The following is a 16,266-nucleotide window of genomic DNA, read 5'->3' on the forward strand; positions in this document are numbered from 1 at the left end:
ATCGAGATTAATGATACTGGCCTACAGAGGTTTTATACCTATCGTCTTATTTAACAACCTCCCTGCGGTAGATGGTGCAAATATGCTTGTCATCCCTTCTTACAGATGAAGAAACTCAGTCACAGAGAAGTTGAGGGACTTTCCCAAAGCCGCATGGAGGTGATGGTGGAGGCGTGACTGGAACACAGACAAAGGGGTCCCCTGGGTCCAGGACAGTCCCCAACTGGGCCCCTGCATGAAAGCAGAGGAGGCACCCGGTGAACGTGGTGAAACGGGTTTAAACCTGCCCAGCGACAGGCCCCGTTTACTGCACATGCAGCTTCGGTCGCTGCAGTCTGGGCAGGACTCCCATGCCCCAGCTCAGCGCCGGCGTGGGCTCCCGTTCCCCTGCAGCCCCAGCTCAGGGCACAGTGCCGCCATCCCAGGTGTGCCCATCCGTGGGTGACAAAAGGGCTTGCAAACTGTGCACTTGAGGGGGTCTTTGGTTGCATCTGACACGCTGATGTCCTAACACCGCATGCTGGTGACTTGGGAGAAAGCGGCAGGTACTTGTTTGCCCTTGGGGTAGAGCAGTATTTTCTCATGAGGTCTTTTCCCATTTATAGTCTCTCTTTTATCCTAACCTGCAGGAATCCCTCAAGCTATTTTTTCGCCTTTGCATCTGACCTCCCGCCCCCTGCAAACCCAGGAAGGAGTTCTTTCCAGGCGAACAGAGAAAAATGTCACGTAATTAAGATTAGACGCGTTCTTGCCGTTCTTTGAAACTTATTCCCTCTGCAAGTTAATAATCTCTATTGATCACCCTTTTCAGGGCAAACAATTCACTCTGGGAGACAGTGGCAGTGTGAATTGTACCTGATTTACCTTAAATGGCTTTGAACTTTTTAAATGTCCCCCTTCAACTGGGGAGTTGAAATAGCTCAGAATTCTTATAATGATCGTAATTACAGCTGCTGTTTAGTTAGTACCAGTGGTGTACCAGACACTCCATGTTCGTATTCTTTGCTTTCCAGAAAACTCCGTGAGCTAGGAATTATTATCCCTATTGAGAGACAGAGACGGAGACTAGGGATATGTAGCTCAGAGAGTTTAAATAACTTACTTAAGGTCTCACAGCTGTTCGGATTTGACCTAAAATTTGAACCAGATCTCCCTGCCCATGCTTTCTTCATTCTCCAGTGAGGCTCTGAGTCAAGGATATTGAAGCTGGGAAAGACCTTAGTCTCATTCCCCACATGCTGGCTGTGCAGTGAAGACACCCACCGTCAGAGGGGAGGCTGGAGGGGGATGAGGACAGCTGCAGAGTTCTTAGGACGGAGGTGGTGGCTCATTTTCCTCCCGTGTGGAGTGGCAGGTGCAGGGCAGGTGAGGGGCGATGGCCGGCTGTGGACAGGCTGGAGCCAGGTGGGCCAGAGATCCACATGCAAGGGGCTGCTGGGAAAAGAAATGTACCTAGAAGGAGGACATACGGTTATCTCACTCAGATCAGCAGAAAGAGCTGGCTGGCCAGGGCCACCAGGTGTCATTCCAACAGCATCTGCTGTCACCCCAGGCCCCTCAGGCCCCCTGCTGGTCTCACTTGCCTTGATGTGATAGGGGTTTACAGCTCCTCCAACAGGGGAACCCATGGTAGATTCAGTCTCTGCTGCTGGGCTTTCCAGATCTCTGTGTTCTGCAGCTAAATCACCCTTCAGCTGTGTGCACACCCTAGGAACTGCTCAGAAGTACAATTTCTGCTGGGTTTTTTTTTTTTTTTTCCTGCTGTTTTTTTAAAACAAGTTTTGCATGTGTGAGCTCATGCACATTTACATGTGTGTCTTGGTGGCTAACATTTGCTTTGTTTTTTTGTTCATTTGTTTTATTTTTTGGCAGCTGGCCAGTATGGGGATCTGAACCCTTGACCTTGGTGTTATCAGCACCATGTTCCAACTAAGTGAGCTGACTGGCCAGCCTGTGTGTGTCTTTACTTTGGTAGATCTGGACTAGAAGGAAGGGTCATCTCACCCCCTGCTATGGCTTCACTCTCACCTGTCTACTCTGGAGGCTCCAAATCTGTGCCACCTGCCTCCTGGGCTTCCCAAGGGCATCCCAGATGGCACAGCCACAGCTAGACCCCTCAGCCTCTCGATGAAGCCCTCCCTCACCTTGTTCCACTGTCTTCCCGAAGAGCAGCCACCACACGACCTCCGTCACCCTGAAGCCTGAAGTCCTTCTTATCTCCCTCCTCTCGCTCAACCCCACACCCAGCCACACACGAGTATTGCCTAAATCTCTCTCTTCTCTGTCCCTGCACTGTGGCGGCCCAACTGTCCTCCTCACCCCGAGTCTCAGCTCCTGGAGCTGCAGTGAGCTTGCTAAAGTGTGCATCTCAGAAACAAGCAGAAGTCAGGAGTAGATGACCGACCGCTTGGCCTGCCCGGCTTCCACGCCACTTCTCCTGTGACCGTACAACCTGCGCCTCCCCCGCTCTTGCCCAGCTGTTGCACCGTGGGCCTCTGTCCTACAGAAGGACGAGTGCAGATGAGCAGGGGGAGAGGCCACAGGGAGCTGGTGACAGCTTCTGGGAAACGTGCAGAATACCAAATGCATGGACAGACTCGGTTCCTGGACTGGATCCAGTGGGAAAACTGGTGAAATGCAAATAAAAGAGTTAGTTAAGAAGAGTGTACCAATGTTAATCTTTAGTTCTGACAAATGTACCATGGTTATGGCAACGTTAGGGGAATATGGGAATTCTGTACCACGTTTATGACATTTCTGTAAATCTAAAATTATTCCAAAATAAAATGTTTATTTTAAAAGACAATCCTTTATGATGTGTTCATGCAGTGCAATACTATGAAGCTTAAAAAGGAAGGGGAAAGTGTCTGTTCACAGACATGGAAAATGATGTGCTTACAGACAAAAGCAAGTTGCAAGATAGTATATATGTAATATTATGTATGCGTATATTCTTTCTAAAAACGCTTCTGTGTGTGTGTGTGTGTGTGTGTGTGTGTGTGTGTATACTTATTATTACCATGGTTGTTACTTTAATTCTGAAAGGATCCATCCCCAATGGAAAACAGCAGCTGCCCGTGAGGAGTGCAATTTGGAGAAGTAACCTGCACATTCTACTCTTCGGTATTGCTTTCACAGTTGTCACAAACACGTGTTACTTTTGTAAGTGTCTGTATGTCTTCTCCTGAGTGATTTAGGTATGATTTCTTTCCACGCTGACTGCATACCTGCCTCCCACACACTGCCCTTTGCAGGGGAGACAGGTGAGAGGCTGCAGGTGGGACAAGAAGAAGGATTCCATTCACATGAGGGAGGCTGTCCTGCAGCAGCATGGCCTATGACTTACCCGGAGAACACACCAACGCAGTGGTCAGAGGCAAGACAGGACTTTGATGGGAAGTGGCTATTGGCATGTGGAGCAATGGTCTGGAAAACCTTTGGAGGAGATGGGGTGGCCTTTTGAAAGACCCTCTGACATGCGGTGCAGAGCCTGAAAAGGGGTGGGTGACCATTTTTGCAGGGGGATCCACAGGGTAAAGGATGCTGCCACCACCCGCACCACCTTTGGCTGCTGTACACCAGAGATGGCACTGGCTGGAACGTGTTCTGGCAAGAGCTGAGGCATGACCCCCAACATGGCTCAAAGCTAGGGGCTGGCAGTGGATTATCAGTAGTCCAGAGTCCCCAACTCATCTTCTGTCCAAAGTAAGTGAGAGTCACCCCAAATCAGCCCATCTACCTTCTGTCAGCCTATAAAAGAAATATTCTGCTGACCATGGAGACCCAAAATGACCCAAGGACCCCAGAACAATCCTATTTACACAGGCATGGAACTCCTCGGGACATCTGATCAACCTCACATGCCTAGTAGAAGGCTGGACTGCACCCAGAAGGGGCAAAAGAGGGACCAGGCCCCACATGGTACCATGCCCAGGACTGGGGTGCCCCGGGCAGATGGCTTTGCTGGCATAGTCAGTCCCAGGCACGGGAGGCATCTTAAATGTGGAGGGGGCACTAGGAAGAGCAGGCCCCCTGAGGCAGGGGCTCCATTTGCCAGGTCAACAGATCTAAGGGTGTATGAATTCTGGAGCTCAGTTTCCTCATCTGCCGACTAGGAATAATAATACCCACCACGCTGTGTCATTGTGAGGGTCAGCTAAGATAACAAATGTTGAGAAGCTCACCAATGCTCAGGCCTCATATCAGTGGGAGATATTATTGCTCTGATGATGTTTTGGCTTATACACTAAAGGAGTGTGAATACCAATTTTGGAAAATCACCAGGACAGTGTTGAGTAAAACTCAGCTCTCCCGATGAACATAAACAAGTAGCGGGGGGGGAAAAATCTCTGGGATCCTAAAATGTATCAACTTGGTTTTACTGGAGACTGAACCTGATTTTTCTCGAGGCTCTTTCCTGCAGTTTTAGTTGCAGGATGGGAGTGGATTTGTTCCCTGACGGAGGAAAGTGGTAGAGGATAGAGAGGCCAGCTCTCAGATGCCCGGGGAAGAGCAACCAGGGAGGCCAGGAGGGAGGGCGTGTGCGGGCGGGAGGGATGGAAGCCCTGAGCCTTTATGTGGGAATTTGGGGGAATTATGGGGGGATGTGGGTTGTTGAGGTTCAAGAGGGTAGGTGCAGAGTCTTCTTGAATTTTGCAGAGAAAGGAGCAGGCAGGGAGGAGAGAGAAGCCTGATGGGGTGCAGGCCTCCAGAGGGGTGCGTGGTAGGGCTGGTTGGGGGCTTTTTAGGACCAGGGGCCAGCAAAGCAGCTCCAGTACATTTTCTGCAAGAGGCAGCTGCTCAGCACCTATGTGGACGGTCTGCAGCCACCTAACTGCTTTTGACCGTGATGGAAAGACATCAGAGGAGAGCAGGAACTGCTGAAACTGTGAGGTCGCAGGGACAGCCCAGCCAACATGGACAAGGGCGGCACCTTGTTGTCGAGTCTGCCCCTCACCCACCCAAGATGGGCCCTCTCCCAGGCATGGCCCCTCTCGCAGGACTCTAGTTAGGCCCTCTGGAGCAGGTCACTGGGGTACAGCCAGCGGTTGGGTGCTGGAACTTGCTGGCTTTCTCTGGCCTGGGCTGGCTCACTACCCACCCACTAGTTGAAATGTCATGTGCAGGCTGCATGGGGACCTGGCAGGGTCCCCCTTGGGGGGACAGCCTCTGCCACCCAAGCCCTGCTGAGGACTGTGTCTGGCCAACGGCTATGTTTGCAGAGCAAGGCCCTTTGGGAGGATGCAGGGCAGAGTGGCCCAGGGCCCCATTTCCTCTTTGGGCCCCAGCCCCCAAGTCACTTCTGGCGCTGGGAGGGGCTGGCCAGGCCATTCTTTCTCCTAGGTGGATGTGGGATGGGAAAGGTCACGGAAGTCCCCAAAGCTGTCTGTTCTGTCCCCAGCTGACCTCCTTGTCCTATCTGGGAAAGCGTGGGGCGGGGGACAAGGTGGGCCCGTGGAACTCAAGAGGGAATACCACTCCACCCTCAAGACTGATTCGGGGCGGCCTGGGAAGCTCAGAGCAGGCCCCCTGCAGGCCTCCTGCCTCCACACACCATTGCACCAAGGCCACCCCACGCTGCTTGTCATCGGGGGCAGTCAGGCAGATTCCACACTGGAGTTCCCTGTCCTTGCTGAGAAAGTCGAATCTGCCCTCAGAGGAAGCTTGCAGCACTGGGAACCCTCTCCCCCAGGACCTTCGAGAGCCTCAGGGGCTCGCCCCGCTCACTTGTCCTTCTTGAGCAATGCAGGGAAGGCCGGCCTGCAGGCACTGGTCTGATGGCCTCCATGACTTACTGTCTCACCAGTAACCACCCTTACTTTCGTGCTGTGCCATTTACTAACAGGTGCCCAGATGCCATTGCCTCGTCGACCCTCTACCATGCAGGGTCAGGGGAGCTGGAGGGAAAGGGAGTCGGGAGTTGCCTGAGATCGGATCCACTGCAAACAACATGGACTGTGTCTGGCTGAGAAGAGCAACTGGGCTTGCGTGGAAAGATTCTGAACCTGGCTCAGAAATGGGGGGGAGGGAAGGCCAGGGGTGGGGTGGGGTGCGAGGAAATGGATCTCTCCCAACCCGCCCCTTCCCCGTCCCCTCTCCTGTCTGCCTCCATGGAGCCCCTCCTCCACTGGGTGTTCTCCTCCCGCCCCTCGTCTGAACCAGACCTGTGTCGTGCCCCTGCCTGGAGCACCGCACTCACTCTTTGCTTGGCTCAAAGCCCACCTCCAGTGCCCACGTTCCCACACCCTTGCCCTCTGTTCATGCCCTCATCTGTTATTCATCCATCCACCCAAGGAACACTTCCTGAGCGCTTGCTGCAAGGACCCGTAAGAATCAGCCTGCTCTGTCCTCTACATCCTGTAGGTGGCAGGTGAGACAGGTGTGCCAACAGCAGGTACGGGTGAGGGGGTGAGCGTGGTAAGACAGGTGTGCATGGTTCCGCCGGTGGGTTGTGGAAGGGTGGCCATCACTACTCCAGCCGAGGTGACTTTGAAGCTGGGTTTCAGAGGAGCAACTGGGGTTCATCACAAAATCTTCCCCAGGTATGCAGGTCCACTCGGACCACTCTCTCACCTCAGTGCCAATGACTCGTATCATCTGTTCCACAGTCTAGTGTTGAGAGGAATCGTGAACTGAAAGGACTTCTGTGGGGCCCTGGAAAGTCTTTGTTAAAGTCTCTTCCCTCTCCCAGCCTAGGACTGCCTTTGTGGCCGTGGGACCTGTTGGTTGCACAGGGCCCTTGTGGAGAAGGGCTTGGTTTCATGCTCTGCTGTCACGCCTTGAAATTCCTAATTGCTTTTGCACAAAGGGCTGCATTTTGCATCAAGCACTGCAGAGTATGCAGCCCGTCCTGGCATAGCCTTAACCCCTCACCTCCAGCGAGCACACCAGAAATGCACTTCATAGCTTCTCAGACACTTGACATAATTTTAGATAATATTTCATTGTATTTTCTGGCCTAACCATTTATCCAACGTTATTACTGCCCTTGGGAACAAAGTTTCAAACAACAAAGAATGTCTTTGTAAGCCATTCTCTTTATTAAGAGAGGCAATATTGTCAATGAAGATTTAAACATACGTACCATATGAATTAAGAAGTGATTACTTCCATTAAGCAGAGATTCTCATTTTTAGAAAACAATTCCCTACGGAATTTCTATAAATAGCCAGTTCTCCTAATGCATTTTTAATGAGCTTCAACATATTAAAAATTATTTATCGCAGTCTTCTATGGTCTGTTCATTGAACCAGCATGGCCGAGCTCTCTTTCCGCACCAGCCCTGTGAAAGTTCTGGAAGGATCCATGGCTGGCTGGCACCAGGTCCCTCTTTTGAGGACCCCCCACTAGAGGGGTCGCCTCACTGGGCAGTGAGCAAGAGGGGCAGCGGGATTTCTAGCCCAGGGAAGAATCCAACTGCCCAGGGAGCCTGAGGCCTTTTCCCAAAGCAGGGGAGATGCAGATGGGATCTGAAGGATGCCCCGAGCTGGCCAGGCAGGAAGCAGGAATGGGAATTCCAGGGAGAGGGGAGCTTGTCAAGGAAACAGAGATGCTAAAGTGAATGAGACTTTAGGAAGAGCCCGGCGTCCATGGGGGATGAGGGTTGTGTTGGGAGTGGATGGGGAGCCTGGGGGGCACTGGTCTGAGGAGCGAGGCCATCCCAGGCAGAGGGCAGCAGGGGAAGGTCACTGTCGGAGCTGTGCTCTGGGCAGATAACCTTGGCCACATCAGGAAGGCAGGTCAGAGGCTCACAAGCCTGGAGCTGGCGGACGGCTACAAGGTGGTTGCAGGGACCCCAGAGAGCAGTGTTGGCCCGAGCATGGCAGAGGCGCTGGCATGGGAGAAGGGGACAGGCTCAAGAATCATCCCTGAGGTGGCAGCAGACAGGAGGCAAGGAACTAGGAGGAGAAGGTGGGGAAGTTGAGAATAACTGGCCCGTTTCCAACCTGGGCAAGGAGAAGAGGTGCTTGCTGTGATCCGGGTGTTATATCCCCCCAAATTCACATGTCAGAACCTGAGCCCCAGCCCGATGGTGTTAGGAGATGGGGCCTTTGAGAGGTGATGAGGTCATGGTGGGGGTGCCCTCATGAATGGGATTAGTGTCCTTATAGAAGAGACCCCAGGGAACTGGTTTGCCCTTCCACCATGTGAGGATGCAGTAAGCAGATGGCCGTGAAGGAACAGAAAGGAGCCCTCAGCAGACACTGAATCCATCACTGCCTTGATTGTGGACCTTCAGCCTCCAGAACCTGAGAAGTTGTTTGTAAGCCACCCAGCCTGTGGTGTTTTGTGACAGTAGCTGGATCAGACTGAGACCGCCATCCTTGAGGATAGCAGATGGGCCTGGGTGGGGACGAGAGGGCCCCAGGAGAGGAGGCCCCGTCCCAGAACAGGTTGGGCTTGGCTGGACGATTCTAATGTGGTGGGGGAGAAGCTGTTCAGGAGGCAGACAGAGAGAAGCGTTCACATGGGCCCGGGAGAGCCTGGCCGCAGGAGGGAGGAGGTAGAGGAAGCAGGTGGGATGGGAGGTGGGGCACTGGTTGGAACCCCAAGGACGGTCGAGAGCTAGATGTGAGTGAGGGGTGGGACAAGGATCTCATGTCAGACCCAGGGGAGACCACGAGCAGGGAAGAGTAAGGAGAGAGGTCAAAGGGGGAAACTGAGGTCTGAGTGGACAGCAAGCCAACCACAACTGTGACGATGGGGACAGCTGATGTTTCTTGAGCACTGATGGTGTCCTCAGTGCCACACGGGCACTACACATGCATTAAGTCATTTCACCCCATGGCACCACTCGTATTTAACAGAGTTGCTTGTCCCAGGATGAACACTGCTGTAAGGGGCGCACCAGGGCTTGTGCCAGATCTGGCTGGCCCCGAGCCCAGGGTCTAACCGCTGTGCCCTCTGCCAGCAGAGAAGCCCAGGCTTCCCTGAGCAGGAAGCAATGTGATAAAGACAGCAGAAGAGAAGCCCTCAGCGCGGGCCTGCCCCAGCACTCCCTTGGACAGGTGCACCTTTGACAAGCTCCCGTTGTGACTCTTCTGTGACTGGGGGTTCGAGCTATCAGTCCAAGTGTTGTCTAGGCACCCAGTGGAACCTCTGAGGATGTGTGGCTGGGTGCATCACAGCACATGGCCCCATTGGCCAGGCCCTGGTCAGGTCACACACGTGGGTACCTATTGTTCCATAGCGAGGCCCTGGCTGTGGCTGCAGGAATTTGTCTGAAAATGGGGATGACATAATCTTTGCCTAGTCTACCTCCCAGACGGTTATGAAGACTTGAAGTCAAAATGGAGCATGGGTGGGAAGCGTTCTGTACAGGGCACAGGGCTTTTGCTGTGTGTGGGCATCTCATTACACCGCCTTCTGGGTCTCATGCCTCCTGTCCTCACTTGGCTTCTCTCCCCTAAAGGGGGTGTATTTGTTTCCCAGGGCTGCCGTAACAGATGACCACGATGTGGGTGTCTAAAAACAACAGAAATGTATCCTCTCACAGTCTGGAGTCTAAAGTCTGAAGCCAAGGGGTCAGCAGGTTCGTGCTTCCTCCAAAGGCTCCAGGGGAAGGTGCTTCTTGCATCTTCCAGCTCCTGGCGATGGCTGGCAATCCCTGGCATTCCTTGGCTTGTGGATGCATCACTCCAATCTCTGCCTCTGTCATCACACAGCTGCCTTTCCTCTGTGTGTGTCTGTGTCCAAATTTCTCTCTTCTGATAAGGACACCTGTCATTGGATTAGGGTCCCCCTGAATCCACTATGACCTCAGCTCACCATGATTGCATCTGCAAAGACCCTATTTCCAAATAAGGTTACATTCACACGTTCTGGGTGGATGCAAATTTTGGGGGACACTCACTGCCCTAGTAGAGGGGTTCAGGTGGCCCAGGCAGGGAGCTAGACCTCTCCTGCTGGAGGGCTGCATGCAGAAGGCAGATGACAAAGATCTGGGGCTGACTGCACCCTCGGGGGCCTGAGGGTAGACAGGGTGGGCTGAAGGAAGTGAGGTGCTCCACTCACATCTCAGGAACTGGGCAGGGGGAGATGTGTCAAGGGAGAAAGATCCATGTGGGTCTGGGTCAAAGACGGGTCTCAGGGGAGCAAGTGCATCTTCCTGTCACAAAGAACCTCATCTTAGGGCCCTCAGCCATGAGTTGCTGTGCCCCGGGTCAGGACGGTGCATATTTTATTTCTGGCAGGTGTTGCTGACTCCTCAGGCAAAGTTCTGCGGCCAGAGCCGCTGCAGATGCACAGGCCAGGAGCCTCCAGGTGCCCTGGCTCAGCAGATGCACCCTGGGCCACCAACAGCCTATGGCAGAGTCAGAAGGGCTGGGGCATTGTTACCCTCCTTGGTCCTGGGGGACAGTGTGGGTGGGTGGTATCTTTTTCTTTTCTCTTTTCCACCACGTGTCATGCCAGACTGGCACAGGATGTGCCTCATCTGCCCCCAAGCCCCATTTCTCCAGACAGTGAGTGGGCTGGCGGGGGGCAGCCAGTGGGCTGGGGGAGCCCAGAGGCTTGGTCTGCGGAAGTGGACAGAGGGCCAAAGGGAGAGGTGCTGTAGCTTCCATGGTGGTGGCCAAGACACCTTTCATTTTACAGATGAGGAAACGGAGTCTTGAGAAGGAAAGGGGCATGTCTGAAGTCACCCAGCAAGGTGGGTGCAGGCGCAGGAGTGCACCCATCTTGGGGTCAGTCCTATCTGCCTCGGGCATGTCCAGTGGCAAGAGGTACGTGGGACCTTTAGCCGGCAGAAGTTGGGCGTGGTTCCAAGCTGCACCTCTTACCTGCGAGGACCCTTCGCATAATCCTTTTCACCTCCTTGAGCCTCAGTGTCCTTACAGAGAGCAAAGGTCATTCAGAGGACCCTTCAGTTCTGTCTCTTTTATCAGGTTGACAAGAGGATCAAACCCAGTGGGCAGTCCTTCGTGAATGTTCCAGATTAAAAGCCACGCAGTCCATTCCCCTGGGGCCGGCTCTGTGCACTGGCCCACTGGAGGAACGGCCCGGGGACTGGCTGTTTCCTCTGCTAGAAGCGACTGCACACAAGGGAAGAGGAAGGGCCAGATGCAACAGACTGTTCCCAAGGGAAACGGGCTTCCTAGCAGATTGGAGTGTTCTCTTCTGCTTTCAAACCGTACCAGGTTAAGCAGACCCAGGAGGAGCCACCAACAGACTTTCCGGTGTGACAGGCATCTGTGGCCGACTAGGAAAAAACACCTAAATATTGCCTGAGATCAAGGCTATTGACAGAGGGCCTGGGATGGGGTCAGCGTGTGCCAGATCAGAAACGTTCTTCTAAGCAGCCTCGATCCCTCGATGTGACTGGAGAGGGACTGAACGTGATCAAAAGGTTCTGACTTCCACTTTCTAGAACAAATGCCCCTTTTCCTATGGGCAAGCAGAGAAGCGCTGGGCTTGGAGCCTGGCAAAGGGGGTTCCTGTCCCTGTTGTTGTATATTACTGGGCGGGTTGAGACTCGACTGCCCAGGTGCCAGGTGAGGATCACAGCATCTGCTCAGGTGAGATCCCGTAGGGGGTGGTAGGATGAGGTCCTTACAAATGCCCGTGACACAGAGCCATCTCAGGGCACTGTGGCCTTAAGCTGCCTGGACTCCAGCCCGGGCCCCGATCCCTTCCCCTTCCAGGACACCAGAAGTGAATTCAGTGTCTGCCTGAAATCTTTGGCTGCCACGGGGGCTCGGCAGACCCTTCCTCCCCAGGAGGGAGACTGAGCTAACATTTCAATGAGTGGCTGTTATGTACCAGGCCCATTGCCCATTTAATTTAGTTTTGCAGAAGTGGCCTTTGGGGCTGGCAAGGTTAAGTAACTTGTCCAGGATCACCTGCCTCATCAGGGAGGAGCAGTGTGCGGGCCCAGCTCTATGTGAGTCCAAGGGCAAGGACATGGCTGTAGGACCAAGTAAGACCAGACTAAGGCCCAGCTCCACCATCGGCTCACTTGGAGGAAGTCCCAGTCCCAGGGCCTCTGTGCTCTTGGCTAGAAGAATGGAAATGGCCATTCCAGATGCTCTACCTCACAGCAATATTGAGGGCTTCCAGAAAAAGTGTGGTCACCACTGTCTTAGGGCTTTTTGGCTTCCGAAGCACCGTTTCATTTCAGGCCTCGCTGTGGTCTGCAGGTGGGAAGGGCAGAGATTGCCATCCCCTTCCAGAGGTGAGGGCAGTCAGGGGACAGCCAGCCAGGCAGCTGACCATGTCCAGAGACCTATCCAGCTCATCCCATCCTGAGCATGGGGCCACGAGTGGGGTCCACATTGCCCACAGCACGTCACCCCCCTCGCCTTGCACACAGCTAAGCCCCTAAAGGCGACGCTTCCTCCACGGCCCCGTACTGCCCTTCACACGTTCAGGTCTGACCCCACCACGTATCCCTGCAAGACCTTGGCCGATGACTTCTTTGGGCTTCAGTTTCATCATCTGTAAAGTGGGGATGAGAACTCCGACCTGGCAGAGTGGTCGTAAGAGGAGATGATGAGTACAAAGCCCCCAGCCCAGGGCCTGGCAGACAGTTGCTGCTCAATTAACAGCCTTTTTGAAAGGCAATACTTGACATGGACGCTGAGAGCATCCTGGGCTGCTCCGAGCATGTCTGCTGATTTACCACACCCGGCCTCCCTCCCTGCTTTCACGCATGCATTTGGAATTATATCTCGCCAACTTATAAAAAGGAGCCAAGGCGGCCTTTCACAACACAGATGTAATGTAACTACTAAATCAAGGGGGAGAAAAGTCAGATGTCACTGGCAGAGGGTCGGTGAGTGAGCGACACTGTCTTCCTTTACAAAAGACCACGTGAGGCATCAAAGTGTCCAGAACTTTTCATGCACGGTCTTTGAATGAGGTCCTTGTTGCCCATGTCCCCCCCCATGTAGACACAAGGTTCCCAGGTTCATCTGCTGGAGGGGATGCTCAGGGTGCAGTTCTAGAGCTGTGGACACTTTGCACGATCCTTCACATCATCCCGTCCACCCTCCTATTTCCAAACGGGGAAACTGAGTCCCACAGTTGGGGCACAGCAGGAGTTAATGTAAGAGCTGTGAATAGTCCGAGCCACCAGCTGCTCTGGCTGTATCTGCCTCCGAGGGGCTCACAAAGACACGATGACAGATGAAGCAAGCATTCTTTCCCATGTGACGTTTCGTGGGCAGGGAATCTGCTTCAGTGGGAATTAGTTTCAGTGTCTGGAGAACACGACGTCCAGCAGCGTGTAGTGGTGCTGAGCTGACCGCTCTCAGGGCTGGAATGAATGTCTACTCCACACCCACTTCCTACCATCACCCATTTGGAATAAGACATTGGGCGACTCGCTCCTAACCCAAATCTCAGTCCTGGGCGAGAATCTGTGAAGACTTGGTTCCGCTCTGCGGCTCCCTGATCCTGGAATTCGCTTCTCCCACTCCAGGTTCCTCTGGGAGCTCTTCAGCACTTGCCTCTGCTGGGTAGCTTGTCCACACCTCACCTCGTTTATAAACTCTTCCGCACCAGCTGCTGTGCTTGGATAAGTGTAATGTGGATTGATTTCCACGTTATGGTTCTTCTCTGAATATGTGTTATCACAAATCCTATCATACGCAGAATACTGCTCTGTAGACAGGGCCTTAAATAACTGAAGAGCTACCAAACATCTCTGCTCTCATTTCTTTTAATAAACAAAACTTCCTCCCTCTTTACTAAATATAGCACAGAGAATAAATCCACTCCCGTTCATCTTGAGGAGGGGAAAAAAAAATACCCCAACAACTCTATAATATGATCCTCCTTTTAAAATGTTGTATCTTGTACTTTTGGGCTATTCCTCAAATTTCGGGCACAAATCCCAGAGTTTGGCTCTAATGTCAGGTTTAGCAATAGTTGCCCATATGGTAGGAACCAAGGATCTTAAGACCCCCCTTCTCCTGAAAAAAGCCTGTCCCATCCCCAGTCTGTCATAGAAACCCAGAGAGGAGGTGGGCAGGGTGTGTGCCCTCCAGGTCCTGGCCATACACACGCTAGCTTTTGGTCTTCTGCGGGTTGTTTAACCTGTGTGTCATCATCAGAGATGTCATGCGTGAATCGTTAGTGCAGCACCTGGCACATGACAGGAGTCCAATAAATGGGGTTCCCTTTAGGATACCTGAATTCCACTATAGTACCTGAATTCCATTTTAATATCTGAATTCATCCTTTGGGTATGTACTAGCAGTTTCCTGGGGCTGCTGTTAGTAAAACCACAAACCTGGTAGCTTAAAAGAACAGAAATGTATTCTCTCATTGATCTGGAGGCCAGCAGTCCAAAATCAAGGTACCTGCAGAGTGGCGCTCCCTCCGAAGGGTCTAGGGGAGGATCCTTCCTCCCTCCCTCTTCCAGCTCCTGGTGGTCCAGGCGCTCCTTGGCTTGTGGCTGATTGCTCCAGTCTCTCTACCTCTGTCTTCATGCAGCCTCCTTCCTTCATCTCCTCTCGGTATCTCTTACGGCAACACTTGTTACTGGATTTAGGGCCCACCAGTATAATCCAGGATGCTGTCATCCTGAGATCTTTAACTTAATTACATTTGCAGAGACCCTTTCTCCAAATAAGGCACATCCACAGATTCCAGGAGTTGGGATGTGGTCATACCTTTTGGGGGGCCACCATTCAACCTACTACAGGTACCATGTCCAAATCTCCTTCTACCGACTGTATGTATCAGCCAGTCACCTCCCCCTCCTTGAGCCTCAGTCTCCCAGCTGTAAAATGAGAGGGACGGTCTCCAAGAGCTTTGAGTTTCTGACACGGTGATTTTGAGCAGTCCCAGCTTCATCTCTGGATGACTGGGATCATTGGCCAATGGCTGCTCTTCTGTGCCTCAGTTTCCTCATTTTTGAAATTAAGAAGCTGGATGAGATCCGTGGTTTTCAATTAGAAATTGAGGGTAAGAATCACTTGAGACATCTTCACAGTCTATATGGCCAGGCCCCGGCCTGGGCCTAGTGAATCCATGTCTTACGGGGAGAGGTTGAGACTTCCTGGACCGCAGGTGCTGACGGTCTCTCCAGGATTCACGTTAACCGGGTTTTCCTCACTTTATTGGGGCAGAGGCAACACAACAATCGGCTATTTGCTGGGTAAATTGGTTATTTCTGTACCACCCTTGTCAATCAGTGAAGGTGGAGCTTGGAGGAAATGAGGAGGTTTGAGGGAAAAAGAAATCTTAGGAATGTAGAGGCGTGAGAGATCACTTAGCGCGGTGGCTTTTCACACCACTGGTTCATGTGTGGGTCATGAAATCAATTTAGTGGTGGAGACCAACATATGAAAAATAGAACAGAAACGATTGAAATGCATAGCTATTTTTCCATGAAACTCTGATTTGGTTGCATATATGTATATATACATACGTGGTTCCTGGGTTTCTATGTATAATTGGTTTCTTACTGTGGGTCAAGGTCAACACTAAGAAAGCCGCTTCTCTGGGGGAGAGCCTCGAAGAGAGGTGGTGGGACCCCAGAGCTGGGCTTCTTGCCCATTGGTGGAGGGCCCTCCTGGCAGGTTCTCTCCTGATGTGTGGAGCTGTGCTGAGCCCCGCAGGCTCCCTGGCTGAGGCTGGCATTGCCAACACTCCAGCTCCTGAGGGGCAGCACGTGCTGGTGGGAACAGCAAGACCAGGTCTAGGGAAGGGAGCTCTGATTGATTACTCATGTCTGCCTTGGGAGCATGAGGGTGGGTGGCATGTATGCCTCTTAGTTACTCTCTGGGGAAAAGAGAGAGGGATCGAGGTTAAAATCCTCCTCCCGCCACTAACTCGAGGTGTAATCAGAGCTCTCTGAACCATCCTTTCTTCATCTATGAAATGAGAGAATGGGCAACATGACCTTGACAATCTTTTCCAACTCTGAGAGTTTAATTAAATTGACTGGAGTCAGGGTACGTGTGTGTGTGTGTGTGTGTGTGCGTGTGTGTGTGTGTGTGTGTGTGTGTGTGTGTGTGTGTGTGTGTGTGTGAGCAGGGGGCAGAGGACTGAGAGAGAAGTCCTTGCTGCTCCTGACACACTGGACGGTTTTCTTTGGTTTGATAGTGGGAAGCTTCATCGGGGCAGGGGACACGGAGAACTGGGCATAGGTGACACGCACCTGAAGGCAGCTTCCAGTCTCCCTCCTCCCTGCTTCTCCTCATAAGGCTCTGCACAGTCAACCATGGACCAGCACTTATTGAATGCCTACTGAATACCGATTACATCTCTTAGTATACCCCCAGAAAACTAATTTATGAGATCCATGGAGTGGAGAAA

Source organism: Cynocephalus volans, chromosome 12, assembly GCF_027409185.1.
Source record: "Cynocephalus volans isolate mCynVol1 chromosome 12, mCynVol1.pri, whole genome shotgun sequence".
Classification (NCBI taxonomy): domain Eukaryota; kingdom Metazoa; phylum Chordata; class Mammalia; order Dermoptera; family Cynocephalidae; genus Cynocephalus; species Cynocephalus volans.